Source organism: Anomaloglossus baeobatrachus, chromosome 5 (genome assembly GCF_048569485.1).
Source record: "Anomaloglossus baeobatrachus isolate aAnoBae1 chromosome 5, aAnoBae1.hap1, whole genome shotgun sequence".
Lineage (NCBI taxonomy): Eukaryota > Metazoa > Chordata > Amphibia > Anura > Aromobatidae > Anomaloglossus > Anomaloglossus baeobatrachus.
In genome coordinates, this window is record NC_134357.1 from 565,529,339 (window position 1) to 565,549,870 (window position 20,532).

At 46.9% G+C, this 20,532-nt stretch overlaps 1 pseudogene; it reads right to left on the reverse strand.

Moving 5' to 3' along the window:
- The window catches only part of LOC142313035 (uncharacterized), an 88,569-nt pseudogene that overhangs the window by 58,561 nt on the left and 9,476 nt on the right, over positions 1-20,532 (reverse strand).

The following is a 20,532-nucleotide window of genomic DNA, read 5'->3' on the forward strand; positions in this document are numbered from 1 at the left end:
TTTCAATGCATATGAGGAAGTGCCTACTATAAGATAAAAACATTGATGGTGTAAAAACCATCATCAAACTATACACTCTTACTCTTCGCTCAGTGAGTCAATTTTTTGGATATAGACGCTTGATTTTAAAGTGGATTTAATCCCTCAACACATCTCATCGAGTCCCAAATTTATAGAAAATACACAGGTATTCATGGGTTATAATAACACTCAGTGGCAACAGTATCAATATCAATTTTACTTGCGTTAAAGAAATCACTGCGATACTCGGCTACAAATGTGAGTCGAGTGTCCTGCGTGTGGTCTTCGTATGGTGGTTGTTTTTTTTCTCACATAGCATCCGTATGACATGCAAGCGTCATGCGAGTACTATGTGAGTGTTTATGCAAGCAGCGTAGGACTGGCTACCGGAGGAATCCCCAGTAATACCAGGCCTGGCCGCGGTTACCTGCACAGAACTCCGGAGCTGTCACCTGAGCTCCAGAGTTCAGCCCGGACTGTTTGCAGCTGTGCTGAACTGAGCAGCAATCGCCGGGGAATCAATCACTCGGCGCTCACTGTTCAGTCCAGGCTGCACTCCGGAGCTCAGGTGACAGCTACGGAGTTCAGTGCATGTAACCGCGGCCAGGACTGGTATTACTGGAGATTCCTCCGGTAGCCAGTCCGACGCTGTATGCAAGTGTCAAGGATCCGTGTGACATGTGTATGCCATCTGTATGACATGCATCTTCCACCCGTATTCTGATTTTTTTTCTCGCTCCCATAGGCTTGCATGGGGGTGCGAGAGCTGAAACTTGGTGCAAATTGCAGCATGCTGCGATTTCACCGAGAGCACGAGTCATGCCGTTAAAAATTTAGCAAGAGGACACGGCCTCATAGCTTAATACTGGTGCGAGTGCGAAACGATTTTTTATCGGATCGCACTCGCACATGGAAATCGCAAGTGGACAAGAGCCCTAACACAAAACAAGGGGTAACTAGAATGGCAAAAGCACTAAAATATTTACTCCCATCTCCCCATACCAAAACTATTTATACCGCAATTTATATTGAATAGCAGCATTGTTGAGGAAACTAGCGGTGAGCCCTTTCTAGCTATATCCCCTAAGATGTGAGTGGTCTTTCCATCGATAGAAGGCCTCCTAAAAGGGAATTCAGAACATATAGCTAATCCCTAACTTATCAAATATTTCAGAAGTAATATGGGACAGATGGGACTCTATAGAGAAAATTTCTTTCTTCCTTCAGTCCTCATATTCTCAATCAAGGATCGTTCATCAGCAGTTACCATCTGGTTTATCAGAAAATAAAGGCCAATATCTAGGGATCCAGGGGAAAAATTGAAATACTAAAGTCATTTTCATGCACAACAATCCGGGGGAAAATATTAGAACATTTTTCCTGACGTCTTCTTTGTTGGGTGCACTTCTGTCAACTCCTTGTAGATTAACATAGATTATTTGATTTGTGCTGGTCTCCCCCGAAAAATTACTTTGTCTCCTTAACAATCTTCCAAACAAGGCATGATAGCTGTAGATGGAAGGGAGATCAAATCAGTTGGCAAAGAATCAAATAACATTATAAAAGCCCGTATACAAGAGATCATCATTTAGACCATGTGGAGTCAAATTCTTTAGAGTATAGATCTACCTGGATTCCATTTCCAATAATTCTTTCGTACAGTCCCCACCTCTGATACTCTGACTGACAGTATCCACAATTAGTACCCTCAGATTGGTATGGCGGCTTCTATGGTTCGATAAAAAATGTGAGGCCACTGAGGAAAGTGTCTTCCCCTTCTCCCAATCTGTATTAGCTGTGTTGATATTGGAGAGATGCTGTTGTATTCTCCTCCTGTGTGGTCTGTCCCACATAGAGTTTCGGACAATCACAGATGACTACATAAATTACATTCTTGGATCGGCAGTTGTAGTAGGCATTGCTGGAAATTTGTTTAGGGAAAATGAATAAAGTAATGTGGACACTGGCTGCCATGTATGGACAAACTGTGCATGATCCACACGGGAAGGTGCCTTTAATCCTTACACCTGTCCCCAAACTCTGTTATTTGAAGTGACTCTTTGACAGAAAGTTTTTTAAATTCCGTGCTCTCCTGGCCACTAACCTCGGTTTTTCATTGATGAAAGGGTGCATTTTTTTATCGCTCCGTAGAATGTCCCAGTTATCCTGTAGAATTCCATACAGGTCCTGCCATTGATTGTTAAAAGATGTGATCATGTTCATCACTGTCGATATTTTTTTCTCGTGGTCTCGTGCGAAGCAAATTTTCACGCAAGTTGTTTTCTTGCATTCTTGTAGTGCTCCAGAGATAATTCTCTTCGGGTAACCTCTTTTATAAAACCTGTCGGATAAAGCCAGAGCATGTGACTCAAAATCAACGTTCCTACTGCAATTCCTCTTTAGCCTTACAAATTGCCCCTTTGGTATGCCATTCTTCACATGAATAGGATGGAAACTTTTATAGTGTAATAAGCTGTTGGTTGCAGTAGGTTTCCAATATGAGGAATTGATGGAATTACCCTCCAATGAGATTTTGAGATCTAGGAACTCAACATTCTGTCAAAGACAAAGTAATTCTTACTCGTGACTATGTGTAGGAGATCTACAATGAAAGAGTCATGCTTCCTGTTGTCCGTGGTCTTACGATGCAAAAAATGTGATACCGCATGTAGACCCAAAAAGTGACGTATACAGGTATACAATGACTCCACATCAAGTGTCACTAAGATGGTGCAAGGAAAAAATGTTTCATCCAGCACTTGAAGATATAGTATCCCAATTTCACGAAATTCACGGACTTGATAAAAACATTATTGATTTTATTGGTGTACAAAAGTACAAATAATTAAAATCATTGGGCATTTTGTTGTAAAGAAATTCCTTTCCTAAGGGGTAACAACGACCTGACTCTGAGTGAATAGCAAAAGTTTATCAAGATATTTCTTGAAAGTAACAGTGGGATTAGATGCAAGGACCTGGTAACATTCCCTATTAGAGAGCTGCCGTTTGGCTTCCCTCAAATACATTTCCACTGGCCACAACACTACGTTCCCCCCCCTTGTCTGCCTCCTTTATCAAAAACATCTTGTTGTTTTTTTAGGTTAGACAAAATATGTCTCTCTTCCTAGTCAAGTTGTTAGCTTTGTTGTTATCTAATTTCAGCCTTTCCACATCTTTGCTTACACACATTAAAACGTTGACTCATTATGTGCCAATCCATACTATGCAATGCAAAAGTATTCAACCCCTTGGCATTTTTTTGTGCTTTGCGACTTTACAACCTGAAAATGTCACGGTTTAAGTGTTTGTACCTGTTCATGTAAAGAACATGCCTACAACTGTAAACACTTGGTTTTCATTTTATTGTGAAGCAAACAACAAATGGGAAAAAATAACGGAAAACTTTAGTGTGCATAACTATTCACCCCCTAAACTCAGTATTTTGTAGAGCCTCCATTTGCGACAATTACTGGAAGTCCTTTTGGATAAGTGTCTATGAGCTTTCCACATATTGCAACTGGGATTTTTGACTATTCCTCAATGCAAAACTGCTCCAGCTCCTTCAACTTTGCTGTTCACCAGAGGAAACTATCTATCTTCAAGTGTGACCACAAATTCTCAATTGGATTAAGATCTGGGCTGTGAGTAGGCTGCTCCAATACATTTGCACATTTCCCCTTAGAACACTCGAGTGTTGCTTTAGCAGTATGCTTTGGGTCATTGTCTTGTTGGAAGGTGAACTTCCTTCCCAGTCTGAAATCTGTCAGACTGAAGCAGGTTTTGCCCAAGAATATTCCTTTATTTTGCACCACTAATCTTCCCCTCGACTCGGACTGCTTATGCTGTAAACGCTGCTGAAAAACATCCCCAAAAGCATGATGCTGCCACCACTATGTTTCACTGTGGGGATGGTGTTCTTGGGAAAATGAGCTGTTTTGGTTTGGCGTCAGACATAGTGTTTACCCTGGTGGCCAACAAGTTCAATTTTGGCACAGCACCTTTCTTCATACATTTGGGAAGTCTCTCACGTGTTTTGTTTTTTTTTGCCCGGGCTGAGTTTTGGTGGACAGCCCTCTCGTGTCAGGTTTGTTGCGATACCATGTTCTTTTCATTTGATGATAATGGATGTGATGGTGCTTTACGGGGGTCATCAGGGATTGGGATATTTTTCTAGAACCCAACCCTAACTTGTACTTCTCACCACTTTGTCTCTGACTTCTTTAGAGATCTCCTTGGTCGTCATGGTGTTGTTTGGAAATCTCCTTAGTCTTGATGGTGTTGTCTGGATTATGGGGCCTCGTGCTTAATGCTGTTGCAGCCTCCGTGGCCTTTCAGAAAATATGTGTATATACTGATAGACCCCGGGACACATAGATTGCACACAAGTGGACTTCCTTTCACTAAGCATGTGACTTATGAATGTAATTGCTTGCACCAGAATTTTTTAGGGGCTTCATAGCAAAAGGGGTATGCATACATATGTACATGGCAATTTTTAATTATTTTATCCTATAAATGGAATTTTATTTCTGTATTTTTCTCAATTCACTTCCCCAACTTAGACTATTTAGAGCTCATGCATCACACACAAATCGAACAACAAAAATATTTAAAAACACAGGTTGTAATGTAACAAAATAGGTAAAAAGCCAAGGGGGATGATTGAGTGAAAACTTTCGTAAGGCACTGTATATTGCTAATATATCTGCAATGGAGACGTGAAATTTAAAAAAACAAAAACAGTAAAACAAAACACATTTTATTCTGTTCTGCAGCCACTATTACATTGTGTGTCCAGGATACATGTAAAATTTTGGTGAATGGTCCGATTATTGTTGCTACTTGGTATCCTAACCCACCTTGCACATACGCCGTGTGCATAATTATTAAGCAAGTTGTATTTTAGAGGATTTTTTTTATTATTGATCAACAACTGTGTTCTCAATCAACCCAAAATACTCATAAAAATCAAAGCTTAATATTTTTGGAAGTTGGAGTGGTTTTTTTAGATTTGGCTATCTTAGGAGGATATCTGTTTTTGTAGGGAACTATTACTGTGCAGAATTATTAGGTAACTTAATAAAAACCAAATATATTCCCTTCTCACTTGTTTATTTTCACCAGGTAAACTAATATAACTGCACAAAATTTAGAAAAAAACATTTCTGACATGCAAAAACAAAACCCCCAAAAATTAGTGACCAATATAGCCACCTTTCCTTATGATGACACTCAACAGCCTACTATCCATATATTGTCAGTTGCTTGATCTGTTTATGATCAACATTGCGTGCAGCAGCCACCACAGCCCCCAGACACTGTGAGAGGTGTACTGTTTTCCCTCCCTGTTGATCTCATTTTTTATGAGGGACCACAGGTTCTCTATGGGGTTCAGACTAGGTGAACAAGGGGGCCATGTCATTATTTTTTCATCTTTTAGACCTTTGCTAGCCGGCCGCGCTGTGGAGTAGTTGGATGCATGTGATGGGGCATTGTCCTGCATGAAAATCATGTTTTTCTTGGATGATACCGACTTCTTCCTGTACCATTGCTTGAAGAAGTTGTATTCCAGAAACTGGCAGTAGGTCTGGGAGTTGAGCTTCACTCCATCCTCAACCCAAAAAGGTCCTACAAGTTCATCTTTGATGATACCAGCCAATACAAGTACCCCACCTCCACCTTGCTGGCATCTGAGTCAGAGTGGAGCTCTCTACCCTTTACTGATCCATCCATCTGGCCCATCAAGAGTCACTTTCATTTCATCAGTCCATAAAACCTTTGAAAAATCAGTCTTAAGATATTTCTTGGCCCAGTCTTGACGTTTTATCTCATGTTTCTTGTTCAAACGTGGTAGTTTTTCAGCCTTCCTTACCTTGGCCATGTCCCTAAGTATGGCACACCTTGTGATTTTTGATACTCCAGTAACGTTGCAGCTCTGAAATATGGCCAAACTGGTGGGAAATAGCATCTTGGCCGCTTCATGCTTGATTTTCCTCAATTCATGGGCAGTTATTTTGCCCCTTTTTTACCCAACACGCTTCTTGCGACCCTGTTGGCTGTTTGCCATAAAATGCTTGATTGTTCGGTGATCACGCTTCAAACGTTTGGCAATTTCAAGACTGCTGCATCCCTCTGCAAGACATCTCATAATTTTGGACTTTTCATATCTCGTCAAATCTCTCTTCTGACCCATTTTGCCAAAGGAAAGGAAGTTGCCTAATAATTAAGCACACCTTACATAGGGTGTTGATGTCATTACACCACACCCCTCCTCAGAGATGCACATCACCTGATTTACTTAATTGGTAGTTAGCTCTCAAGCCTATACAGCTTGGAGTAGGACAACATGTATAAAAAGTATCATGTGATCAATATAATCATTTGCCTAATAATTCTGTACATAGTGTACATCTTGTCACATTGGTTCACTTTATAATATGAGAAATAGAAAATGATAATTTTACTATATAAATAGGAATGTGATTTTTTTATGTGTTTTTAATAACATTCAGATTAACAGTTGTCATGACAACTTTTAATGGAGCAAGCGTAATGAGTGTACTAATATCAAAGATGCAAAGACCAAAGGAAGAGTCAAACTGCATGAAATGGATTTTGCCTTGTTGTGTGTCTGCCCTGCTCTCCCATTTTGGATATAGCAAATTCTGAAAATAATCATTCTGTTCACTTGTCATGCGGCATTAAAAATAAATGCTGGACTTCCTGTGCCGGCGCTGAGGATGTAGGACGTGTGGTGAGGCGCTCCTGCACCTGCAAGAGATCATACTAAGAATCAGGGACGGATTTGTGCCCATCTGACACTCCAAAGACACAGCTGCTGGGGGATAGCTGCCTCTGCAAGAGACTCCCTGAGAAAAAGCTGGGTGAGAGACAGATTGAGGGTCTGGCAGACGCACTGGGGTAGAGACCGGAGGATCCCCTGACCTAGGACTCCTGCTGTGGAGACTGCCGCTGATATCCCTCGCTCTGGCCAGATTACAGTGAGGAAGACAGAACACAGCAGTGCTGGGCTGGAGTCTGCCATTAAGAGCTGAGGCCAGGAACAGAGACTGCATCAGGGGTAGGTTGGGGTGGTCCATGCTCCCCCTCCTCCCCCCCTCAAGTAGCACGGATTACTGAACTGCTGGTTGAGATCCCCACTGGTGTCCCTCTGCCCCCCTAGACTGTGCTAAGTAGTGCCCTCACCTGTGCTGAAGAGAGAGTCCTGAGGACTGCTGAAGGTCGGGAGGGCAAAGAAAGCTGCATGGAGTCACAGACAGACTCCGCATGCTGTTTAACCCTTCCACAAGTATCTGGTAACAGGTAGTAACCAAAACTAACAGGGACTCCTATGATTGTAATTTCCTGGAATATAAAGGGTCTACGATCCCCGAACAAAAGGTCTAAGATACTGAGGCACCTTAAACGATTCTCCCCAGACATTGTCTTACTTCAGGAGACTCACTTAAGGGAAGAGGATTTTTTCAGGCTTAATAGATTCTGGGTGGGGACAGTAGTGGGATCGGCAGCACAGGGTAGACATGCAGGGGTAGTGATTTTGTTCCACCGCAATGTCGTTTTTAAATTATTGTCTCAGGAGTGTGATGACCAGGGGAGATGGGTACGGGTCACTATAGACAATGGAGGAGAAACCTATTCTATATATAACATTTATGGCCCCAACGGTTCAAACAAATCCTTTTTTGAAGATATAGAGAGAAAAATTGTCCTGGATAATTCTCCCTTGATAATTACTGGAGGTGACTTTAATACGGTACATAGGATAGAGGAAGATAGAAGGAGTCAGGGTAGGACTTTCCAGAGAGAGGAGAACGCACTCACCTCTCTACTTAATTAGACTGGGCTGAGGGATGTCTGGCGCTGGCTGCATCCTGATTTACTCACTTTTCCCATGTCCACCAGTCCTGGTCAAGAATTGACTACCTCCTGACCTCTGAGAGTCTATTAAACAGGTTGAAGTCGATCGAAATTTTTGATTTGGTTATATCAGATCATGCCCCAGTGGGTATGGAACTGACGGACAGGGTGGTCAGGGGAACAGACTTTATATGGAGGTTTCAAGCCTTCCTGACAAAGGACGAGGGATTCAATGACAAATTGCGCTGCTGGTGGGATGAGTTTGTATCTGACAACAACACGTAGATGAAACTGCTCTGTTTTGAAACACGGCAAAGACGGTGCTGTCGCGCTCCCCGGGTCCCCTGCGCTGCCCTCCGGCTCACCTGTCACGCTCCCCGGCTCCCCTGCCTCGCTTCCCGGTTCCTCGGTCCGGTCACCGCCGCTCCCCGCTCTCCAGCATCCATTGCCGGCGCGTCCCCGGCGTCCTGGTCCCCGCTCCCGGCGCCCGTCGGCTTCTCAGCCCCAGCCCGGCCCTGCTGCTTCCTCCTCGCAGCATCCTGCACTGGCTTCTGGCACTCGGGCCGCGCGCATGCGCATTAGGGCGCGCGCGCGGTCATTGAGCCTTTCTTAAAGGGCCAGCGTCCATTAACAGGAAATGATGCAAACAGGTACAGGGTATAAAGGGGTTTAATGTCCAAGGGGGCGGGGCCTGATCTTCGTGTTTCTTAAGCTAGGAGTCAGGTCTCCTGGTGTCTCTGTGATATACTCACCTATCTCTCTTGTAGAGCCGTGCCTGCCTCGCCATCCGGTCCTGCCGAATCCCGAACCCCGAACGCTGTCCATCTGCCATCCTGACAGTCCGTACCATCTCGGATCCCTGCGGTGACCCGTCATCTCGCTCCAAAGGTTCCGGACCCCGCCTGACATCTTCTCGGCTTCCGAACCTGAGCTGCGTCACCCGGACTACCATCAGTGACTCCGTGGTCCCAGGGACTTCTCCGTTATACTCGTGTGCACGGACTGTTCTGCTGCCTATAGTGCTCCAGCTACCGGACCCCTTACCACCATCTAGGAGTTCGGCCCAGTGGATCCACCTCCTGGGTCTGCCCGTCCACCTGGCCCTGACAGTAAGATCAGGCCATGGATCCCGCTGCAGCACTAGCAGCCGTACAGGAGGAACTCCAACGCCAGCGTGAGACTCAGACCCGCATGCTGCAATTCATGTCTTCTGTGGACGCCCGCCTGAACACGCTACAAGCAGCAGTTACGTCTTCAACATCCCGGGCTTCCACTAGTCAATCCACGGCTCCAGCTCCCGTGGCGACTTCTTCAGTTACTTCCAGACTTCGTTTGGCCTCACCACCCCGGTACGCCGGAGACCCCAAGACCTGCAGGGGATTCTTAAACCAATGCTCCCTCCATTTCACGCAGCTGCCGCATTTGTTTGCCTCCGACCAAGCCAAGGTCGCCTTCATCATGTCCCATCTAGAGGGTGAGGCACTGGCGTGGATGAACCCCTTGTGGGAGAAGGGGGATCCTGTGACCACGAACATCCAAGAGTTCCTGCAGGCATTCCGTGGCACCTTTGATGAGCCCGGACGCGCCTCCGCGTCTGCTTCGTCTCTTCTCCGGTTACGTCAGGGGACTCTGACGGTGGGTCAATACGCAATCCGGTTTCGCACCCTGGCTTCGGAACTCGGCTGGAACAACGAGGCCCTAACCGCCGCCTTCTGGGAAGGACTCTCGGGGCGAATTAAAGATGAGCTGGCGGGTCGTGACGTACCGACCACCCTGGATGCCCTGATTGCCCTAGCGACTCGAGTGGACATTCGCTTTCAGGAGCGATCCAAGGAAGTGTCCCGTGAGAGACGTCCGCTACGGCATTCCTCTCCTCCACAGAAGCCCTCTGTACTTCAGTCATCGACAGCTGGGGCCCCCGTCCACGAGCCCATGCAGATCGACCGAGTGCGGCAGTCTGAACAACGTCGAGCAGAGCGGCTCGCCAAGGGTCTCTGCTTTTACTGCGGAGAGGGCACACACCTGCTACGCTCCTGTCCAGAGAGGCCGGGAAACTCCAAAGCCTAGGGTTGGTAGGAGAGGCCACCCTAGGTGCTGGGACTCTCTCAGACCCGGTTACGTGGACTGTGCAAGTGACAACGGGAGAGACGCGGTTCACGGCTGAGGCATACCTTGATTCCGGGGCAGCAGGCAATTTCATCCAGCAGGCCACGGTGGACAAGTACCAGGTGCCTGTTACTCCACTCGACAAGCCCCTAGTGATTGCCTCTGTGGATGGGAGACCCCTCTCTGACACCATCTCCTGGATCACCAGGCCGGTCGAACTGCGTATCGGTGCCCTGCACACCGAGAACATCGCTCTCTACGTCCTTCCACACATGTCCCATCAAATCCTGCTGGGACTTCCCTGGTTGCGGACACACGAACCATCAGTCAGCTGGGGCACTGGCGAAATCACCCGATGGGGCTCTTCGTGCCATGAGAAGTGTCTGAAGACCATACAACCCATCCGACGACCTCCGGTTCCAGAGAACCTACCGGGACTGCCCTCGGCCTATTGGTCCTTCGCAGACGTCTTTGATAAAAAGGAATCTGAGGTACTTCCGCCACATCGTCCTTACGATTGTGCCATCGACCTGCTCCCAGGAACAACACCACCTCGAGGACGGATATATCCATTGTCTCCAGCCGAAACAAGGGCCATGTCTACTTACATCACAGAGAGCCTGGCAAGGGGATTCATTCGGAGATCCTCCTCTCCTGCTGGAGCAGGCTTCTTCTTCGTCAAGAAGAAAGAGGGTGACTTACGCCCATGCATAGACTACCGGGGATTGAATCAAATCACCGTAAAAAACAAGTACCCTCTGCCGCTCATCCCCGAATTGTTTGACCGGCTTAGAGGAGCTTGTGTGTTCACCAAGCTGGATCTTCGGGGTGCTTACAATCTGGTACGCATCCGCTCTGGGGACGAATGGAAGACCGCGTTCAATACTCGCGATGGGCACTATGAATACTGCGTGATGCCCTTCGGCCTGTGTAACGCCCCAGCCGTCTTTCAAGAACTGGTGAACGACGTTTTCCGGGACCTTCTCTACGTCTGTGTGGTAGTGTATCTGGATGACATCCTTGTCTTCTCTCCGGACCTCCAGACCCACAGAGAGAACGTACAGCTGGTTCTACAGAGACTGAGAGAGAATCGTCTGTACGCCAAGTACGAGAAGTGTGTCTTTGAGCAGTCTTCTCTCCCCTTCCTGGGGTACATCATCTCTGATACCGGACTGCAGATGGATCCAAAGAAGGTCTCCTCCATTCTCAACTGGCCTCCTCCTTCTGGACTGAAGGCAATCCAACGCTTCCTGGGATTCGCCAACTACTACCGCCAGTTCATCCCTCACTTCTCTGCTCTGACTGCTCCTCTCTCCGCTTTGACCAAGAAGGAGGCTAATCCAAAGGACTGGTCACCTGCGGCCGACGCCGCGTTTGGCTCTCTGAAGCGGGCATTTGCCTCCTCTCCTGTACTCCACCGTCCGGAGTTAAACCGCCAGTTCACCTTGGAGGTGGATGCCTCCACCTCGGGAGCCGGAGCAGTGCTCATGCAGAAGTCCTCCTCCGGGAAGATGGTGACTTGCGGATTCTTCTCCAAGAGCTTCTCAGCGCCTGAACGCAACAACACCATCGGTGACCAAGAGCTATTGGCAGTCAAACTGGTTCTGGAGGAATGGCGCTACCTTCTGGAAGGAGCAGTGTACCCTGTGATTATTTACACGGACCACAAGAACCTGGAATACCTGCGGTCCGCTCAGCGACTGAACCCACGGCAAGCCAGGTGGTCCTTATTCTTTGCCAGGTTTGATTTCCAGCTCCATTTCCGACCCGCGGACAAGAATGTACGCGCTGATGCCTTGTCCAGGTCTTTCATGCCCATGGAGCAGGAGGAGGAGACTACCCAACCCATCATCTGTCCTAGCAAAATCATTCCGGTGGCCCCTGTCACCCTCGCCCAGATACCGCCCGGGAAGACCTATGTCTCTGAGACTGACAGGCAAAAAGTGTTACACTGGGGTCATGCCTCGAAAACAGCCGGTCATGCTGGCCAGAAGAGAACATGGGGTGCGATTGTACGTCATTACTGGTGGCCATGCCTTCGCACGGACGTCGCTGCTTTTGTCTCTGCCTGCTCCTCTTGTGCCAGGAACAAGACGCCCAAACACCTGCCATATGGCCGTCTTCTGCCTCTGCCGATACCCTCAGTTCCGTGGCAACACATAGCGATGGACTTTATTACGGACTTGCCATTGTCCTCCGGACACACAGTCATATGGGTCGTGGTGGATCGGTTCTCTAAAATGGCTCATTTCGTCCCTATGGCTGGACTACCCTCTGCTCAGGAACTCGCGGACGTCTATATACATCACATCTTCCGCTTGCATGGCTTTCCATCACACATCGTATCCGACAGAGGAACTCAGTTCACCTCCCGCTTCTGGAGGGCGCTCTGCAAACATCTGGGAATGACTCTGGACTTTTCTTCTGCCTACCATCCTCAGTCTAATGGCCAAGTGGAGAGGGTCAATCAAATCTTGACCTCCTTCTTACGTCACTATGTCAACGCCCATCATGACGACTGGTCCACGCTTCTTCCTTGGGCTGAATTCTCCCATAACCACCACATCAGTGAGTCGTCCTCCAGCTCTCCCTTCCATGTCGTTTACGGACTTCAGCCCTCCGTCCCATTGCCTGTATCCCCTTCTTCGGATGTCCCTGCTGCTGATCCTGTAGCCCGTGACTTTGCAACCATTTGGGACTCTGTCAAGGCGTCCCTTGGGCGTGCTTCCCTGCGGATGAAGAGACACGCAGACAAGAGAAGTCTGGACCCTCCGTGTTTCTCTCCTGGAGATCTAGTCTGGCTTGCTTCTAAGTACGTCCGATTGAAGATACCATCCTACAAGCTGGGTCCTCGCTACATCGGGCCGTTTAAAGTCCTCCACAAGATCAATAAGGTCTCTTACAAGCTACAGCTCCCGGCCACGATGAGGATACCCAATTCCTTCCACGTCTCCCTGCTCAAGCCGGTTGTCCTTGGTCCCTTCTCCGCTGCTGCCAGTTCGGCTCCTCCTCCTATTGCCGATGACGACATCTATGCGGTAAGGGATATCGTGGCCATGAAGACCGTACGGGGTCGACAGTTCTTCCTGGTGGACTGGGCAGGGTATGGTCCTGAGGATAGGTCCTGGGAGCCCCGGGAGAATGTGGGTACTCCGCTGATCCGTGCCTTCCTGTCCCGGTTGCGGGGAGAGGGGCGTGGGGGGGGGTACTGTCGCGCTCCCCGGGTCCCCTGCGCTGCCCTCCGGCTCACCTGTCACGCTCCCCGGCTCCCCTGCCTCGCTTCCCGGTTCCTCGGTCCGGTCACCGCCGCTCCCCGCTCTCCAGCATCCATTGCCGGCGCGTCCCCGGCGTCCTGGTCCCCGCTCCCGGCGCCCGTCGGCTTCTCAGCCCCAGCCCGGCCCTGCTGCTTCCTCCTCGCAGCTTCCTGCACTGGCTTCTGGCACTCGGGCCGCGCGCATGCGCATTAGGGCGCGCGCGCGGTCATTGACCCTTTCTTAAAGGGCCAGCGTCCATTAACAGGAAATGATGCAAACAGGTACAGGGTATAAAGGGGTTTAATGTCCAAGGGGGCGGGGCCTGATCTTCGTGTTTCTTAAGCTAGGAGTCAGGTCTCCTGGTGTCTCTGTGATATACTCACCTATCTCTCTTGTAGAGCCGTGCCTGCCTCGCCATCCGGTCCTGCCGAATCCCGAACCCCGAACGCTGTCCATCTGCCATCCTGACAGTCCGTACCATCTCGGATCCCTGCGGTGACCCGTCATCTCGCTCCAAAGGTTCCGGACCCCGCCTGACATCTTCTCGGCTTCCGAACCTGAGCTGCGTCACCCGGACTACCATCAGTGACTCCGTGGTCCCAGGGACTTCTCCGTTATACTCGTGTGCACGGACTGTTCTGCTGCCTATAGTGCTCCAGCTACCGGACCCCTTACCACCATCTAGGAGTTCGGCCCAGTGGATCCACCTCCTGGGTCTGCCCGTCCACCTGGCCCTGACAGGTGCTGAGAGGCAGAATTTGAATGTACGTCTCTTTCCTTAAGAAAAAAGTGAAAGAGGGGTATTCTGAATCGAGTGCAAAACTCAGACATGCCTATACAGAGTTCCTGCAGAACCTCACAACTCAAAACAGAGAACATTGGAAACTGACCAAACAAGAATTTGAGACGTGTATAGACAGCAGGGAGCAGGTGTATAGATCTAGGCAAGAGGTCGAATTGCATAGATATGGCAACACAGCGGGTAAGCTTCTGGCGAAATTGGCAAAGGGAAGTTTACAAGTATCACCCATAGTCAGAATAAAAGATAGACAAGGAAAGGTAACCTCTGATCCCAAAAAAATAAATTCCACTGTACAAAACTTTTATAAACATCTATACAAACTCTCACACACAAATACGACAGAGGGTAGAGCCTTCCTCCAAAGCTTATTTCTCCCTAAACTCACGCAGGAGCAACAGGATGTAATTAATGCAGACATAACGGAAGAAGAGGTGAAGCAAACTATAAGTCATCTTCAAAATGGAAAGGCACCCGGTCCTGATGAGTATAGTGGGGAATTTTACAAAGCACTCAAGGAACAGGTTTCCCCAGTATTGACTACTTACTACAACAACATTTTGACAACAGGACATATTCCAGGTAGATCCAAGGAGACGTATATCAAAGTAATTCCAAAGCAAGGTTAGTTCCTATAGACCTATTATGCTTATTGACTTAGACCAAAAGATTATATCCAAAATAATGGCTGACCGCTTAGCAATGGTGCTTCCCCAACTGGTGAAGGATTTGTTAAGGGAAGAGCTGTAGTTAAAAACATAAGAAAAATCTTGACAGTGCTGGACGAGGTAGGACGACAGCAGCATTTAGGAGACAGACCAGCCCTCCTAGCTCTTGATGCAGAGAAAGCATTTGATAACGTTAGTTGGGAGTGGCTGGGGGCAATGTTGGACTCGTTCAATTTAAAAGGCAAATTTAGAACATTTTTGGATGGGGTCTACAATAGTTCTACAGCTAGAGTACACACACCAGGATTCCTCTCTGATTCTTTTCACTTCCACAAGGGGACTAGACAGGGATGTCCAATGTCACCATTGCTGTTCAACCTGGCCATGGAACCCTTTGCTAGATTTATGGAGGAGTCAGATCTATTTGACGGAATCAGAGTAGGCAAAGGTAAAGTTAAGATTGCTCTATTTGCGGATGACGTCATACTTTTTTTGTCAAGACCACTAGAGCAGCTGAGGAGGATCTTTGACTTTATTCACAAATTCAGTGAATATTCGGGGTACAGGATTAACATCAACATAAGTGAACTTCTAAAATTAGGGAGACAAAATACCGTATTTTTCGGACTATAAGACGCACCAGACTATAAGACGCACCCTGGTTTTAGAGGAGGAAAATAGGAAAATAAAATTTTAAGCAAAAAATGTGGTCATGACACACTGTCATGGGGCGAGGATCTGCTGCTGACACTGTTATGGGGGTAATGTCCCCAAATTCTCTACTAAGGTGCCGCATCCTGGTAATGATCCTCCCTGCCTGGTATATACAGTATATGTCCCTCATCCGCTATACACCGTAATCCTGCCATATGGCCGCATCCTGCTATATACTGGCATGTGGCCGCATCCTGCTATATAACCCATCATGGCATATGGCCCCATCCGGCTCATAATATGCCCCCATCCTGCTCATAATATGCCCTGATCCGGCTCATAATATGCCCCCATCCGGCTCATAATATGCCCCCATCCGGCTCATCATATGCCCCCATCTGGCTCATCATATGCCCCCATCCTGCTCATAATATGCCCCCATCTGGCTCATAATATGCCCCCATCTGGCTCATCATATGCCCCCATCCGGCTCATCATATGCCCCCATCCGGCTCATCATATGCCCCCATCCTGCTCATAATATGCCCCCATCTGGCTCATAATATGCCCCCATCCGGCTCATAATATGCCCCCATCCTGGTGTATGGCCGCATCCTGTGGCACATAAAAAAAATAAACGTTCATACTCACCTCACTTTACCTCACTCCCTGCAGCATCGCTCGTCCTTCCGTCTGTGTCAGCGGCAGCGCCGCTGATTGGAGCCGTCCCCATTACCCTGCTGGATCGCGATCATCTCCTGTGTCTGTGCCAGTGTACCGGCCGCTGCGTGTGGACACGTGCGCACAGCGATGACGTCATCGCTGTGCGGCCGCTAGTCTCCACTCAGCTGCCGGCACAAACACAGGAGATGATCGCGATCCAGCAGGGTAATGGGGACGGCTCCAATCAGCGGCGCTGCCGCTGACACAGACGGGAGGACGAGCGATGCTGCAGGGAACAGCGAGTACTGTACACTCACTGATTCACTGCTCCCCGCGCTGATGATGACGCGCGGGGAGCAGTGAATACAGCCGCACATGATCACTCCATGCCGTAGTTGCCAGGGGTGATCATGCGAGCCGGCTGTTTATCCCCCGCCCATCATCCCGCCCACCTGTCAGCGCCGGCTTCAGCGCTGAGGGATGATGGGCGGGGGATGGGCGTGCATATTAAATGAGCGGGTCCACGTGGTCACGGCAGGCTGCTACAGCCTGCTCGTGCCCCCGATGACCCGCTCCACTGCAGCACCCACATTCCCCGCAGCCACATTCAGACCATAAGACGCACCCCCCACTTTCCCCCAACATTTGGGGGGAAAAAAGTGCGTCTTATGGTCCGAAAAATACGGTACCTCAGGAGCAATGGATCAAGCTAGGTTTGGACCTACGTGTCTCAAAGTCATACATAACGTATTTGCGGATAAAGATAGGGAGGAGACCAGATCAACTCTATTCACTTAACTACACCCCCTTTATAGGTAAAATATTGGGGGAACTACAACGGTGGCATCACTTACCAATATCTCTTTTGGGTAGATGTCACCTGGTTAAAATGGTTAGCTTTGCCAGGCTCCTATACCCCTTGCAAACCCTGCCCTTGATTTTAAAACATTTAGACATAACTAGACTGAAGAAGGCCTTTACACATTTTATTTGGACAGGTAAAAGACCCAGAATTGCACTAGAAAAACTGATGCTACTGAGAAGTGAAGGCGGGGTTAATTTTCCAAATATACGTGCTTATAAAATCGCCTCCTTATTTAGACATGTAGTGGACTGGATACATGACACTAGTTGCTACTCAAATACCCATCTATAACGACAGTTAGCCGCCCCTTGGGATCTGACCACTCTTATCCACACTAGACAAGCTAAACTGCCACTGATAGTGAGATCCTCCTTTTTCCTAAGGGACACCATAATATGTTGGAAGGTAGTGAGAAAGGCCTTTCAGCTTCCCTTTCTGGTTTCCAAACATATCCCAATATTTGGTCACCCCGATTTCACCCAAGAAGCTGAAATTAAGAGGGTCATTGATCAGAGCTGTGATTAGTTGCAGACAGCGGGGTCCATTATGTACTGGGAGGAAAAACCGTGGATGTCTCCACAAGAAATTATGGACAAATTCAAGATACACGGGAAACATTTCATGCCGGTCCTGCAGCGTCATTCTTTTTGTCAGTCCAGAATCTGTCTCTCATGCCTTAGATGACAGTATAGGCCCGTGCACCCAAATGGCGAGTATCACCTCATTGTACAGTCCCATGATGCACACACTTGTTAAATTAAAACAGAGCAAAATGTTCAGAACATGGGAGAGGGGGACAGGAGATGAGGAGACAGCGAAGACAATAATACAAGGGTGGGAACGGGTGAGAAAATCCATCTTGTGTGAGTGATGGAGGGAGACTTATTTCAAGCTCATGCACACAGCGCTGTATGGCTTTAACATCCCGCCTTCCCATAGCTGCCCTGGCCGGATTACAGCGTGTCCTAAGTGTGGGGTGCCGTTTACGAATCTGTGGCATGGGGTGTGGGAGTGCACAGAAGTAACAACATATTGTAAGCGAGTAAGGGACCAGATTCAAGCATGTTGGGGACCGAAACTTCCACAAACACCACAGGCTCTGCTCTTCCACCAATTACGCCCCCACCCCGAATCTGAATCTTAGAGTATGGTAGACAAAGTAAACATTCCTAGAAACATCCACACATTTTTAGTGGTGGCTCTTCGGGCTTTGTTTAGTGAGTGGCTTAAACCAAACACTCCATCAATGGGAGCAATAATATCTCAAATGAAACATCTATTGGGACTGGAACTGATAGAAGCAGAAAGGAGTAAAGAAAAGTCAGCAGGAAAAGTTTTTCCGCTGTGGAAAAAAATCATTGGTTTTCTTTATAGTCCTCAGGAAATCCTGAAAATAATTAGCCCTTTCCACTATACAGAATGGCATTGTCTGGAAGACCTGGGAGGGACGTTGGGGGTTTTGGGACCATCATTAGACACTTAGCATGTCCCATATGGAGATGGTAGTCGACACCATAGCAAGAACATAATTGTGGAAGGGTTCACACTCACATTGCTATTCTTTGTTTGTGATACTACCTTTTATTTTTTCTTCTTTTGCTAGGTTTACAGTTGCATTGACGAACAAATCAATCTCGTGTATGCTGATGTTTACTATTTGACCATGGAATTGACTGTTTAATTTTGTTATGTTTAAAAATTAAAAAAAAAAAAGATGTTTAAAAAAAAAAGATAAATGCTAAGTAATGATTACTAATAGGTTTTTAGACCAGATAACAACTGGCTCAATGGTAGGAGACAGAGGGTGGTACACATGCTGATTGGGCATAATTAACACTGGTTTATTACATGGGTCAGTATTGGACCCTCTTCTTTTTAAAATGTTTATTAAAGTCCTTTGTGAGGTCATACAGAATAGATTTCAACATTTGCAAATGATACTAAGCTCTGCAAAGTAATCAACAGTGGAGGATAACATAACATTACTATAAGTAATCTTTACAGAAAGACTTAGGGAGGAGGGAGGCTTGCAATGAGAAAAATGAAGATTAATAGGGTCAATGTATTGTCATGCATCCGGGCCAAGGCAACAAAAGGTCCTGATTCATCAAGATGTTTTCACCAAAATTCAGTAAAAAAAAATGTTAGAAAAGTTGCAATTTTTTTTTGCACAACTTAAGTCATACAAAATGTTGTCTTTTGTCCGAAGTGGAGTAAACTGGGTTGTCTGGGGTCGCAGAGGGCGTGGAATAGCCGACCCAACAAATCTACCAACATTGAAACCACTTGAGTGGTGTAAATTGCTCCAGAAACGTACACCAGTTCTGCTGACTCAATAACTGGGTATTCAGAAGGATTAAATGTTTTTTACAGGTATATAGAAAAACTTTTTTAGTGACAGATTATACCTATTTCTAAAATCACACTTTATTAGAATAACTTCTTTAAAATCACAAACTCAACAAAAACTACATATAAATACATAAACACCATGTAGTGGCCGTCAAGTGTCAATATTCCCAGAAAATATTGTAAAAAAAAAAAAAAAAAAAAAAAAAAAATCGGAAAAAAATTTATATATATATATGTACCACGGAGAGGAGGAGACCTTCAGGTGACTTTACAGAGTAACCGGGGTATCCCCAGATGACTAAAGGGATATATGGGTATGCTTCTGTTCCTTATCCCTAGGGCTGTTTGTCTGCCTGTCAATGGAGTACACCCTTATTTTTACGGTGCCCCCATTCCTCGACGGCTTTCCCTTTTCTGTCCCTTTGTGGGTATACAATAATTCAAAAAAGTTTTTGATTGAAGATTAGTCCTCTTCCTCCTGTTTCTGGGTGGTGACAGTCCACTAAATAAACATCTTAGGTGTACTCACTTATACCCCAGAATAATCGTATAGTCAGGATCAATTACAATTCATTTCTTAACTGTCCCTAGATCTGTACCCTTCTTATCAATGGAGTACATTCTAATTTCCACAATGCCCCCATTCCTCGGCGGCTGTCCCTCATTGATTTGCTGCCTTAAACAATGATGCAACATAAACCAGAGGTACGGGACCAAAATGATTTTCATCAGCTGACTTATCTGATGGTTTTCCGGGGTCTTAGATTGTCTCCCATATCAATCAGTAGACACATTTGAAACTCGACGCGTTTCCCTCCATCTCCATCATAGACAGAGTTCCTCAGGAGATTCAAAAGCTGGGCATAATAGCCACCTAGAGATAAGTTTTTATCAGAGTTACAATTTATTCTTAATGGGATCCTAACAAAGGACCCCTTAATTTTAGATTCAGAAAAAATATTAAATTAATTTCCATACATCTTCCCCATGGAGACGCTCGCTGTAGCGGCACGCATGCGTCCCGTACCTCTGGTGCAGCAAATCAATGAGGGACAGCCGCCGAGGAATGGGGGCATTGTGTAAATTAGAATGTACTCCATTGATAAGAAGGGTACAGATCTAGGGACAGTTAAGAAATTAATTGTAATTGATCCTGACTATACGATTATTCTGGGGTATAAGTGATTACACCTAAGATGTTTATTTAGTGGACTGTCACCACCAGGAAACAGGAGGAAGAGGACTAACCGTCAATCAAAAACTTTTTTGAAT